The following is an 11,800-nucleotide window of genomic DNA, read 5'->3' on the forward strand; positions in this document are numbered from 1 at the left end:
TTCCTCGATTAGTGGTTTTTTCTATCTTTGAAATGTTTCCCATTTGCAATCAAAGCTGAAAATTTCAACAAAGCTCTAAACAGGAGTTCATAGAGCTAAGTAGTCTGTTTTGATTTTTACTTCTTAAACCTTTCTTATTAAAAAATGATAAGGTGATGACTTTAATTGAGAACAAAAATAAAATTTATTTTGTGTCATTCAAGTTCTTCACAGATATTAGTCAAGCCACCTGAAGTGAGAAAATCTAAAATCTTTTGAAATGTGTTGTCCCACCATAATGTATAAATCTTGAACTAAATATTCATGTTATACTGCTTTGGTAGCTTTTGTACCAGTTTTCATTTTTATTTGCTTGTTTTATCCTCATAAATGTCTTCAGTTTTAATTAATATTCTTTTTTTTTTGAGACGGAACCATTCTATAATGCTACGTAAATGTAAGGAAATTTTAAGTAATCAAATAGCATTATATTTCCAAGGAAATAGAGAAGGCATGGTTCTTTACCGCATATTTGAACCAGGAGATTCAGTAGAGGATAATAAGTATTTTTCAAGTAAGAGTATAAATTTCTTGCTCTCTGTTCAGTAATGTCTATAATAAAGTAGTGAAATAAGACTGGAACAGATACCCATGAACAGAGGTTTCATTTCCCCTGTATAACAGCTACAGGGAAATTTCATGGCTATGGCAGCTCTCACCCACTAAAAGCAGTACTGTGAAAGATGGCAGTGGTATGGCCATATGTCAAACCATGCAGCATAAAACAAATAACAAATACATTAGCAGTATTTGCCTTCTATGAAGATCTTTCCAAGCTTGTACAGTGAAAAAGAAAAGCTTTTTAATTAAGTGCAGCCCTATTTCAAGTCTCTACATACACATGTCACAAAAGACTTTCTCATGGCTCAAAAATCTGTAAGAGCCAACTTGCTGTTTCCAGTGTCTAAGTTATGAGGGAGATATCTGGGAAGGCTGCCTCWGCTCCAGAACATAGGGTTCATAGAAAAGGAATCCTTAGTAGAAACACCAAGAAGAGATACCAATTCCCAGCTACTATTTATGTAGCTGCCTCTCTCCATCATCTTCTACATCACAGCATATGGTTAGAAGCCATGAAATAGGAATGGGCAAGCATTTGGAATACTCCAGGAGAGTTGAGGATTCAGAAAGACAGGGTTAGGAGGTTACAATTCTTGCTGCCTGTCTTCTGCTCTGAGTTACTGCCATGTAGCCAAGTGATCTGTCTGCTCATGCAGTGTGTTCCCAAGCACTGAAACTGGGGTGTGTTTGAGCGTTGCCAGGCTGAGAAGCAGTGGCCATAGAGCCAGCCCACTGTGCTGCTGCAGTAGGGATGTGCTACAGATACTTGCTTACCAAAGATAGTCCCCTTTGGCAGGAGGGCAGGGTGCRAGGGCAGGCAGGGACCACTCAGGTTGCTGTGGTGAGAATCACCAAAGTGACTTTTCCCCCCTTTCAGGCCCGCAACTGTTGTGTGAGCAGCTTATCTTTCTCTGATGTTGCATCTTAGATTATCTGGATCTATACAGGTGGAAGAAATGAGGGAGCAGATGGCTGTGCCTCATAAAAATAGCGCTGGGATGATACAGTGAAAGTGAACTGACACTGAATGACCCATCTCACAGGCCTACTCTTAGTTTACKTTTTTTTTTTTTGGTATCTGAGATAATCAACAAAACAAAGGACTTGGAGCAATAATATTGCCTGTTTGTGCTTTGCTCGTAAYAATTGCCTAAGATCCAAAGCAAATAAAATCTACCAGATGCAGCAAATTCTCTTGAGCCTAAGAAAGCAAAATTGTAATGCTGCAAATGTAAATGCTGGCATTGCAGCTTAATACACATATAAACCGAGCAATCTATATTGTGCGATCATCATTTTTTAAGAAAGGCTGGAGCYCAGAGACCAGCAAATGTTCTCATCTGCAGTGTATCAGCAGTTCTCAGTCTTCAGCTGCTGTACAGATAATAATTCTAATTGAAGAATCATTACATGGATCCATATGTGAATGATAGATGGGCTACAGCCTTTTGTTCATGGTACTTTAAAAATTGAGTAGCTGCTTTTACTTTTATAAGGGGTGATTAGATTGGCTTTTCCTCTCCCCCCCTTTTTTAATGCAACATTTTAATCACCCTGGTCTGACAGGATTTGGAATCTGAAGGGAAAACAATTTCTATAGCTGACAATTTTTTTAAACAATAGCTATTTAAAGCCTTGAATTGGTTACAAAGTGACTCTCCACAGAGAGCCTTTGTTCAAATGTTTTCAGTTCTGAAACTAGTGCTTGAAAAATCRTGTTCCATGTGCTCTGTAATAATTGTTTCTCATATATTATACTTTTTTCCCCTCAAAGATAACAGCATACACTTTAGTGCAGTTTAATAATCCTTTTWAAAAACCATAGTTAAAAAGGCATTTGCTCTGTTACTCATCAAGCATCTGTTGTATCAAAGAACTGTTAATATATTTATCTTGATGGATAAGCTTCAGTGTTCTGGACCAAGTTCACTGTAACTGGACCAAGCTTTCAATATTCCTTTGGGGATCCTAAAGTTGAGTTAATGATCTAATTAAGATGGGTGTGATAATTATATCTACTGCTGAACTGGAGTCTTTCATGAAACCACATTTCAACTAAATTCAAAGCTGATCCGGTTCAGAAGCTRAATTGATTTCTTAATGTGGATGGTGAAATTTAATTTGCCTTTAGATCCTGTATTCCAATCCAGACTGAGTCAGTTATAGCAAAATTAGAACTGTTTGGTTCTTAAGGTAATGTGAATAGAATACAGTGGTTTCAGCTGGGTGCTACCTTACCTATCACTTGTTCTCAAAGGGCTGCAAACATTAGGCTTCCACCTTACACCTGCTGCTGTTTGGAGGGTGGCATTGGTCATGTACACACAATGTCATAGCAACAGAGGGGTGTGTGTTACTGGTCTTTTTCTAGGCATCCCAAGTAGGAGCACACCACTTGGSAATTCAAGATGAACACATAGGATTGCTACTGATCTTTTTTTCTCCAAAAACTGTTTCTCAGACAAATTTGTTGTGTTTGAAGTGTACCAGAAGAGCATATGGCCAAAATACAGGGAAAAGGAGCYGAGTCTCCAACATTTTTCAGTCTTTCTACACTGATTATATGTGTTTGGCTCTTGTGATGTATAAAGTTTATATTGCTATGAAAACTCCTGTAAAGAATGTTTGCAACCATTCTTGTCCCTTGCCTAAACTTTCTGWGCCACCTCTGTAGGCACTGGGTCAKGGTGCCCTGCTCTGGCACTGCTGCTGGTGGGTTATGGGTGCAGCCCTGAGCTCTGGCTGCAGACCAGTTCAGTGCCCAGGAGGAGAAAACATTCCTGCTTTGCTTTTTTTGGTATTGGGCTACCAAGYACATGTGAGGTAGAACTAGTTTGCAGACACTGCTACTGTTGAGGAGTTAAACTTGCAACTGCAGAAGGGAAAAGAGCTCAGTTTGGTCTGCAATATCTCAAATTAAGAAATGTAGCTGTAGTGGGAAAATAGTGTGTCTAATAGTAACTAGAGAAATGTCTTTTAAAAAATTTGCCACAWACTGTATAAACTCTTGATTAAACACAAGTCTGCTTGCTACTCTCACTGTTGTCTTTTGGCTTCTGATTCTATTCAGCATCTATTTCAATAGTGGTAGAGGAATTGAAAATGGCTTAGTGGGTGGACAAGCTYGGGATACAGTAAAGATACATTTTTAAAGGGAAGATGAGGAGAGTGTCTAGGAAGTTCATAAAAATAGAAATAGCCTGAAATGCTTGCTGTGCAGCGGAGGAGGTGGTGAGTCTCCAGGAGGAAAAGAGCRTGCATAGTAAAGCCTTGACCTCCTGCACAGTGCAAGTGACCAAGAATACTGTCAAAATGCAGCTCTCATTTCATCACAGTAGTAGCCTGCTGGCTAATACTATGCATTTCCAGTACTCTGTTCTCCCCTCACCCCACTGAGTAATTTTGGGTGTGGCTTTTTTTAGACTCTGCTGTACTAGTGTACCAGAAAAAGAACGGGAAGGGAGGAAGGATGCCTGCCAGTCGATTGCTGTCRCCACTGATGCAGAACTTCCTATGCRAGAAGTCAACTGGATYGCACAAAGGGAGCAGGTGCAAGTGCACATGCCACTAGCCTTTTTTTGTTGAAGGGTTTATAATCAGTAAATAGATTTGAATATAATTTTTTTAATAATGATTTAACTGATGCCATTAAAACTCATGCTCATATCCCATGCAGATGGCACAAACTGTCACGCTCCGGTTTTCTCTTTGGTTTTGATGCTAAAAATTTCAGCTGAATGTTAAATCTGTGTCAGGATAGCACTTCAGGTTTCAGAAAAGATGTACACCATGTTGASCTAGCAGTGCATGATTTCATTGGCCCCCACAGAGTTCATTCCTCACCTCTGAAGGCATGCTTAGGAATTTCAGCTTCATTGATCCAAGCCCTCTTGAAGGGAGACATTTCTCAGTGACTCTGTATCATTGAGAAAGTGCAGGTCTTTGTGGGCTCTTCACAGTGCCTTGTGCTGACTTCAACCAGTGACTTCTGGATCCGTATGCTCATTTACAGGTAAATAGTTTTTCATCTGTTTTTGCACTGAGATGGGCAGTATAAATCCTTCTTTATTTCTTCTACACCCTTGCTAGCATTAAAAGTTGTGGCAAATGAAACACTGTTGCTGCCTTCAGCAGGGCTGCGAGGCACTTGAGGATTTGCTAATGGGGTGGAGCAGGACTGAGGGTGCTTGAGCTCCRGTGATGGCAAAACCTTGCTCGGCATTCTGAAATGCCATTGCTCCGCCAAGTGAGGCAGGGCCGGCGGTGGCCTTCTTGCAGGTGGCAGCTAGGCAGAAGTGTGCAACTGGCCTTGGGTTGTCCAGTCTGCTGATCCAGAAGGGGATGGCATTTTCTCTTTCTGGGATGCGATGGCTCTGCCTCGGGCTCAGAAAAAAAGAAGCAGTAACTGTATTTTTGTCGTGGAAGGCAGGAGCTGTGACTCAGGACTCCTGGGGCACCACTTAGCAGTGTAAAATGACACCATTTTCGTTTAGTTGCTATATAACTGCATTTCTGAGTCTCCCTGTTTGCTTTGTTCTTGCATAAGCCCCTCTTCCTGCATTTGCAGGCCCTGATTTTCCCCTACCTTGCACTTTCTGTAGATTTTTACATCCATGCGAGTGGTGGCAAAASTCAGCTCTTTTGCTGTGAGAGCATTTAGTATATATGCTGCATTTACTTGGCATAAGCATAGAAGGCCATGGTAGGGGCAGGGCAGTGGGGAATCAAGCCAGTTGTTTACAGCTTCCTCCAAAGGACTGCTGGGTCAAACATCCTTCTCCTGTCCACAGCACTCTGCCATTAACAGCTGTTAGCGAGTGTTAGCGCATCATATTTTTTCCCCTCGAGGCTGAGTACATTATCTCTACAACACTCCAGCACCTTGCTGGGAACATGCCACAGCTCTGTTTTCAAAGTGTTTTGTTAATGCTAGTGACCTTGGTGGTGTGACCACAACACCTGCTTTACCTGATAAGATCATTAATTTTTTTCTCTTCAGCCTTTGTGTTGAGCGTAAGCAAATCTTCATTTGTAGCTGGAAAACATTGCCCAAACATCAGCTTATTGGAGCACTGACCTGTATCTCCCAGTATTTTTTAATGTGCTAAATAGACAATTAGAAGGAATCACTCAATAAAGGCAGAGTGAACACAAGCCTCTTGTTAGCTGCAATCGAGCAAGACGGTGTTGGAATCAATCACATGGCTTTTCAGCTGTCACTCTGCCACAGCAACAGCTGTCTGTCAGTCGAGGTGACAGTGGAGAGCTGATCTATTCTCTTCTCTGAGCTATAGAGATAAGCTGCACATGCACAATGAATGTGTTCTCAAAATAAACACATTGGGAAGAGCAGAGGGTTTTTTAATGATAAATCTTCTCACTCTTCTAACAGTTCCTCCTTCCTGATGGATTGACAACTGGCTGAAYGGCAGATCCCAGAGGGTCATAATCTGTGGCGCAGGGTCTAGTCGGTGTTCTGTCTAATGGTGTCCCCCAAGGTTCCATACAGGGCCCATCATGGTTTAGTTTATTCATCAGTGACTTGGATGAAGCTGCAGTTGCCTCCTCAGCCAGTTCATGGATGACATATGGGAGGAGCTCTGGGCTGATCCCCCTGATCAGGCTGCTGTGCAGCCCTTCAGAAGGACCTGGGCAGGTTGGAGAGATGGGCAGAAAGGAACCACCTGGAATTCAACAAAGGCAAGTGCAGGATCCTGCACCAGAGGAGGAATAACCCCGGCACCAGCGCAGGCTGGGGGCTGAGCTGCTGGAAAGCAGCGCTGCAGAGCTGGGGGTCCTGGTGCCCATGAGCCAGCAGTGTCCCTGGGGCCAAGAGGGACAATGGGGTCCTGGGGTGCATTAGGGAGAACAGGGCCTGCAGGCTGAGGGAGGGGATCCTGTCCCTCTGCTCAACCCTGGTGAGAGACATCTGGAGTGCTGTGTCCAGTTCTGGGCTCCTCAGTACAAGAGAGACACAGAGCCCCTGGAACAGGTCAGGGGAGGGCTACAAACATGGTTAAGGTACAGGAACATCTCTGTTACAAGGACAGACTGAGGGAGCTGGGCCTGTTCAGCCTTGAGAAGAGACAACTGAGAGGGGACCCCATCAATGTCTGTGAGTGTCTGAAGGGAGGGTGCCAGGAGGATGGAGCCAAGCTCTGCTCTGGGGTGCACAGCAACAGGACAAGAGGCAATGGGGCAGAAACTGATGCTTAGGAAGTTCCACCTGAACATGAGGAAGAACTTCTTTACTGTCTGAGGGACCAGGTGCTGGAACAGGTTACCCAAAGAGGTTGTGGACACTCCTTCCATGGAGATATTCAAGAACTATCTGGACACAATCCTGTGCCCTGTGTTCTAGAATGACCCTGCCTGAGCAAGGAGGTTAGAYCAGATGACCTGCTGTTGTCCCTTCCAACCTGATCCATTCCAGAATTCTGTGATTCCTGCTCCTTTTTCAGTTTATCAGGTTGCTGTCACCCCTACCATTTTTCTTACAGTGACTATGTGTTCTTCTTCTGCTTTTTACCTTACAGGTTTGGCTTTCTACATGCTGCTGCTTCATATTCCTGTAGCTGCATCCCACCTTCTRCTGTGTTCCACCTTTGGTCGAGGTGGGGTCTGCCAGAGGAGACGCAGCTGCTGCTGCTGCCTCTGGGGCTACTGTGACCATGGCTGGCAGTGCCACGGCTGCAGCTGATGTCCATGATGTGCTGATTGAAATTGTTTGGATAAGGTTTAAATGGGTCTTAAACTCAGTGTGGARTAGAGGAGTTGCAAGGGTTTGTGAAGGGACCAGCTCTACCCCAGGCCTTTCCCCGGGCCTTTGTGTAGACAGACCCACAAGGTTTTTGCATTTGCTTTTGCTTCTTTATTGATCAGACATAAGTTTGTTAAATTATAAGGTGCCTTCAACTTTCCCCTCCCCGCTGTTTGACTCAGTTGTTTTGGTCTTACACTGCAGTGCTGATATTATTTCCATGTATGGGGCAGTGCTGTRGTTCCTTTCTCTCTTCCTCACCCCTCTGCTGGCTGGAGACAAACAGATTTTCTTGGCAGAAATCCTGCAWTTTGAAATCCTGCATTTTGGGTCTYGCTAYATGGCCCCATGCTCAGTGTAYCCTGGTGGTGTGTCCTGTGTGGCAGGGCTGTGCAGGGWTTGTGGTTGCTCCTGTTTTTCTRTCTTGCTCTGCAGTAACAGGCATTTGTATTTAGGAATCTSTGAGACTTGTGTGACCTGATTTCCTCGGTAAGACACAGCAATGCAAGAACTGTGTCACAAAAGCATAGAGATGACACTGACTCGCAAGATTGATCAGTCACTGGTCCAGAATAAGAGCCCAAATATCATGAGGAGTTTGGTTCAAGGCCTTCCAAAAAGACCAACAGAAACTCATGGTGGTATAAAAACGGGGAGAGCCAATCTCAGAGAAGCCTTTGCATGTAAAAAAAAAACCATAAATATTTTCATTTAAAAATTCAATCTCATTCTTTATGTTATGATTTTGGTTGTACAACACTTGCACGTATCTTTCATTTTTGCCTGAGGTCTACAGAGCCTGAAATGGAAAGCATGGATTTTTCCATCAGTTGGTGAGATGGAGCTGAGTAAGTATCCTCTCCATTTTATAGGTAACAAGGAAAAGACAGCAGGATCCCCTCAGGGGACCAAGTTCTTTTCATGTGGCTGTGCTGGTGTTGCCCTTTGGCTCTGTCTCAGCAGCCCAAAGCAGCAGGTCTAAGTGTGATGTCCAAGATGGGTAGCTCAGGACACATACTACCCTTGTCCTTGCCTCTCTCTCACATGCAGATTGCTTCAAATCTTCCATTTTAAACTGTTTTCTGCTTAAACAGGGATAAATCCCTTTTTGCCTGAATAATGTTTGCTATAGAATCCACAAGACTAAATAMCACATTATGGCAATATATGGGAGTAAATTCAGCACCTCCCACTTTGCAGGCTGCTGGTTTTGACTGTGTAGCTCYTCTGATAATTCAAGGGGTCTAAGGTAAAAGGAGCTTAGAAAAGATCTCTGATTTCCTTCCAGGGGGACAGAGGAGGAGCAGTGAAGTGACACTGAGCCATCATCTGGGTATCTTTTCTGCTGCTATCCGTTCATTAAACATGCACTGCCATAAAATGTCAGTTTTCAGGACTATCAACAGATACTTTAAATAATTAAGAATAATATCTCAGCAATTATAGCCTCCTGCATGCTACCAATTACACCTTTGAAGTCTATGGCTTTAGGAAAGTTTAATACAAGTTGCTGAAAGGTAAGCAAATAAGTTTACTTGTAGAAGCAAGTTTTTTACATTATAAAACATTGTATTTTAAACTATTACTGGTAGCTTTCCTGAAAACAAGGTGTCTAAAACAAGATTTTGTCAGGAAAAATTCCAGTGCTATCAGTTAATTTGAAATATTAATTCTCTTTCTGGTTCTATCTCAGGGTAGATCTTTTAATTTTAACACACAGAGAGCAGAACAGGAGCATCATATGCTGCATCTATACACAGAGATTTGGGTTGTTTTCCAAGGAGTTTATTATTTTTGTCCAAACTTAGGTTGTTGCTGAGGTCTGCTTTCATTTTTTACTGCAGTCTCAACAGAGAGACCTCTCTCAACAGAGAGATCAAACCATTAATTTCTAAGGCTTTTTTTTTTCTTTTTTAAAATCCTACGAAGAGAGTAGTTTGAATCATTAAAATACAGGTGCTATAAATGCTGGTCGTCCAAGCCACAGTTCATCCAATACCTTCACAAAACTTCCTTGAGATTTCACATAATCCAAGAATACTTTGAGTATATAAATACCTTCCCAAGTTTTGGGKTTTTTTGCAAAATCCAAATAATAATTTAGTTACATTAGTTTATATTGTAGTTATGTAACAGTTATAGCTTTATCGCTCTCTTCCCTGTGACTGTCATTTAACCAGCTGTTAAACGGGTGGAAKATAACCAAGGCAAGAGATAGAACAATGCTGTTCGGGAGTGCCATTGAACACATCCAATTGTGCGTTAATAGAGCTGGCAGGGATGGCAGCCTGATCCYACCAGCGGCTGACAAACAGCAAAGGAACTTCAGGGAAAGCTGAGGCTCTTGCTGATGCTTCAACCTGGCCATCATCTGCAGCCCCTGAGTGACCTTAATCAAMTCTCCCCACGTAAGCTTTTCCCACCAGCGTTTAACCTGTCGGGACTGCGCAAAARCCCAGTGCCTGTGGGTGGAGGTTTCTAGCTAACAGCCTAGCAATAAAAGAACAAAACACCCAAACAACAAACCCAAACAAACTCAGAAAAGGCAAATAAAAGAAGGTGGGCGCAGGGGATAGACGGATTAATTGCACCATGCCCAAGCCACATGTGCTCAGATAGAAACCTTTTTCTGTGGGYAACCATCCGGTAGCCACTCCTATAGCAATGACAAGTGCCCTCAGAACAACCCAAGAAGTCCTAGCTTATTTTTAACAGCTCCTAAGAGCACTGATGCTGTGATGGATAGCTCCTTACTTGAAATCTTCTTTCCCAAAAAGCACAAGACTGTCAATATTTGTAAGCTTTACTCACACAGGTCAGCAAATATAATAGGCAAATATGCAGAGCAAAATACATTTTGATTGATTAGATGCTTTGAGAGAAGGCACCAAGTTCTTTATTACAGATATTTATCTTGTAGTCTTTTCCACTCTGCTGCTTGTTAGTGCTTGTGGAGAGTTTTGCTTGTATTTTCAAATACTAGTAAGTGTGAGACACATGGGAAAGGTTTTTCTGTGGGTTTTCTCTTACTTAGTTGAAATGAGGTCAGATGTGATGCAGCCCTAATCATGTCTTGTTAAGCTCAAACCTATGTAATTTTTGAGCACTTATGGCATTATTAAGAATTGACATAAACTATGCTACAAGAAGTGTGACTAAGATTCCCATCCTTATAAATATTTCAAGTGTCCATAAAAAAAAAAAACAAACATCATAATAGCAGCAGCTTTTCTTCTTTATCTGCATGAGTGTGGTTGGGAATACGCCAGCATTTTCCCACCCAAAATGGTCACCAATAGGTGGTGCTRCGCTTTCCGAATTCAATGCGAGATCGTTCCTGTTTGTCCCTCAAGCAAATTCTCCTGCCTACCTCATCTCCCTGACAAATCTTTCTCCAAGCCTTTTGTTGATAAATGCACAATTCCCAACAGATTGTTCTCATATTTTCACATTCCTTATTTGCTGCTATGACCTTTAGTTGCTCCTGCACACCAGTCTTTGGTTTTTCCCCATGCTCCAGTCGTTTGCAGCCAGCTGTCAAGCAGGAACTTCTGGGAACGTGATTCCCACGCTCAGAGCTTTGGCTGCACTCCCAAAGAGCTTACCTTTGTCTTCATTCAAAGTTCTTTTATCATGACTGTATTTTTCCATTCTTTCTGAAAGCAGATCTTAACAGCACTCCAAAACAAATGAATCATTTTTTCTGAAAGTAGTCTTTAATAAAACTTTTATAAAATTCTGCTTTTGAATGCAGAAGCAAAAATTTAAATAAAGGAAAAGGTCGTATAAATGTAAAGCAAAGTCTGTAAGACAGGGTSGAGTAGGTCTGGTGATATCAGTCTTCTATCTTAAGGAAGGATATTCTTTTATCTTGTTGATTCAGAATTCAAACTGAGAGGTGTATTCTGCTCTCAGTGATGGGTTGAGGGCAATATCCCATAACTCAGTTTGCAGTTATTGTAGTGATGATTCTCCTGATGGAGGTCATGACGTCAGATTTGCTCWGACGGGGAGAGCCAGGCTCGTCACTCCCCAGCTGTCAGTGCTGCACTTTGTGTTGTCCTGAGCCCTCAGTGGGACCACAGGAGCCAAGGTCTCATCAGAGACCAGCACAGCTCCTCTCATAGCCGTGATATCAGGTTTGTGTTTGCATTTGTAACAGCTTTGGTAAGACCTTTTTCCAGTGCCGTCTCTAAAAAGCAGTAGCCTTAACTCTAAACAAATGCTGTCTGGGGTACTTCTGACAGCCTGGGGCAGGGCATACCCTGTAAGAGGAGAAAAGYTGCCAGTTCTGGCACCTCTGCAATACAAATTGGACTGTCCATGTCCCTTGGCTCCCTCTTGATTCTTCTCAGAGGGTGTGTCTAGGCCAGAACACTTTTGGTAAGAGACTGCTTCCCCAGAGGCTTAATTCCTAATTACCAGAGAGAAAAAAAAAAA

This window comes from Malurus melanocephalus, unplaced genomic scaffold (assembly GCF_030028575.1).
Source record: "Malurus melanocephalus ecotype Western Australia unplaced genomic scaffold, MMel_1.1 scaffold_47, whole genome shotgun sequence".
Taxonomy (NCBI): domain Eukaryota; kingdom Metazoa; phylum Chordata; class Aves; order Passeriformes; family Maluridae; genus Malurus; species Malurus melanocephalus.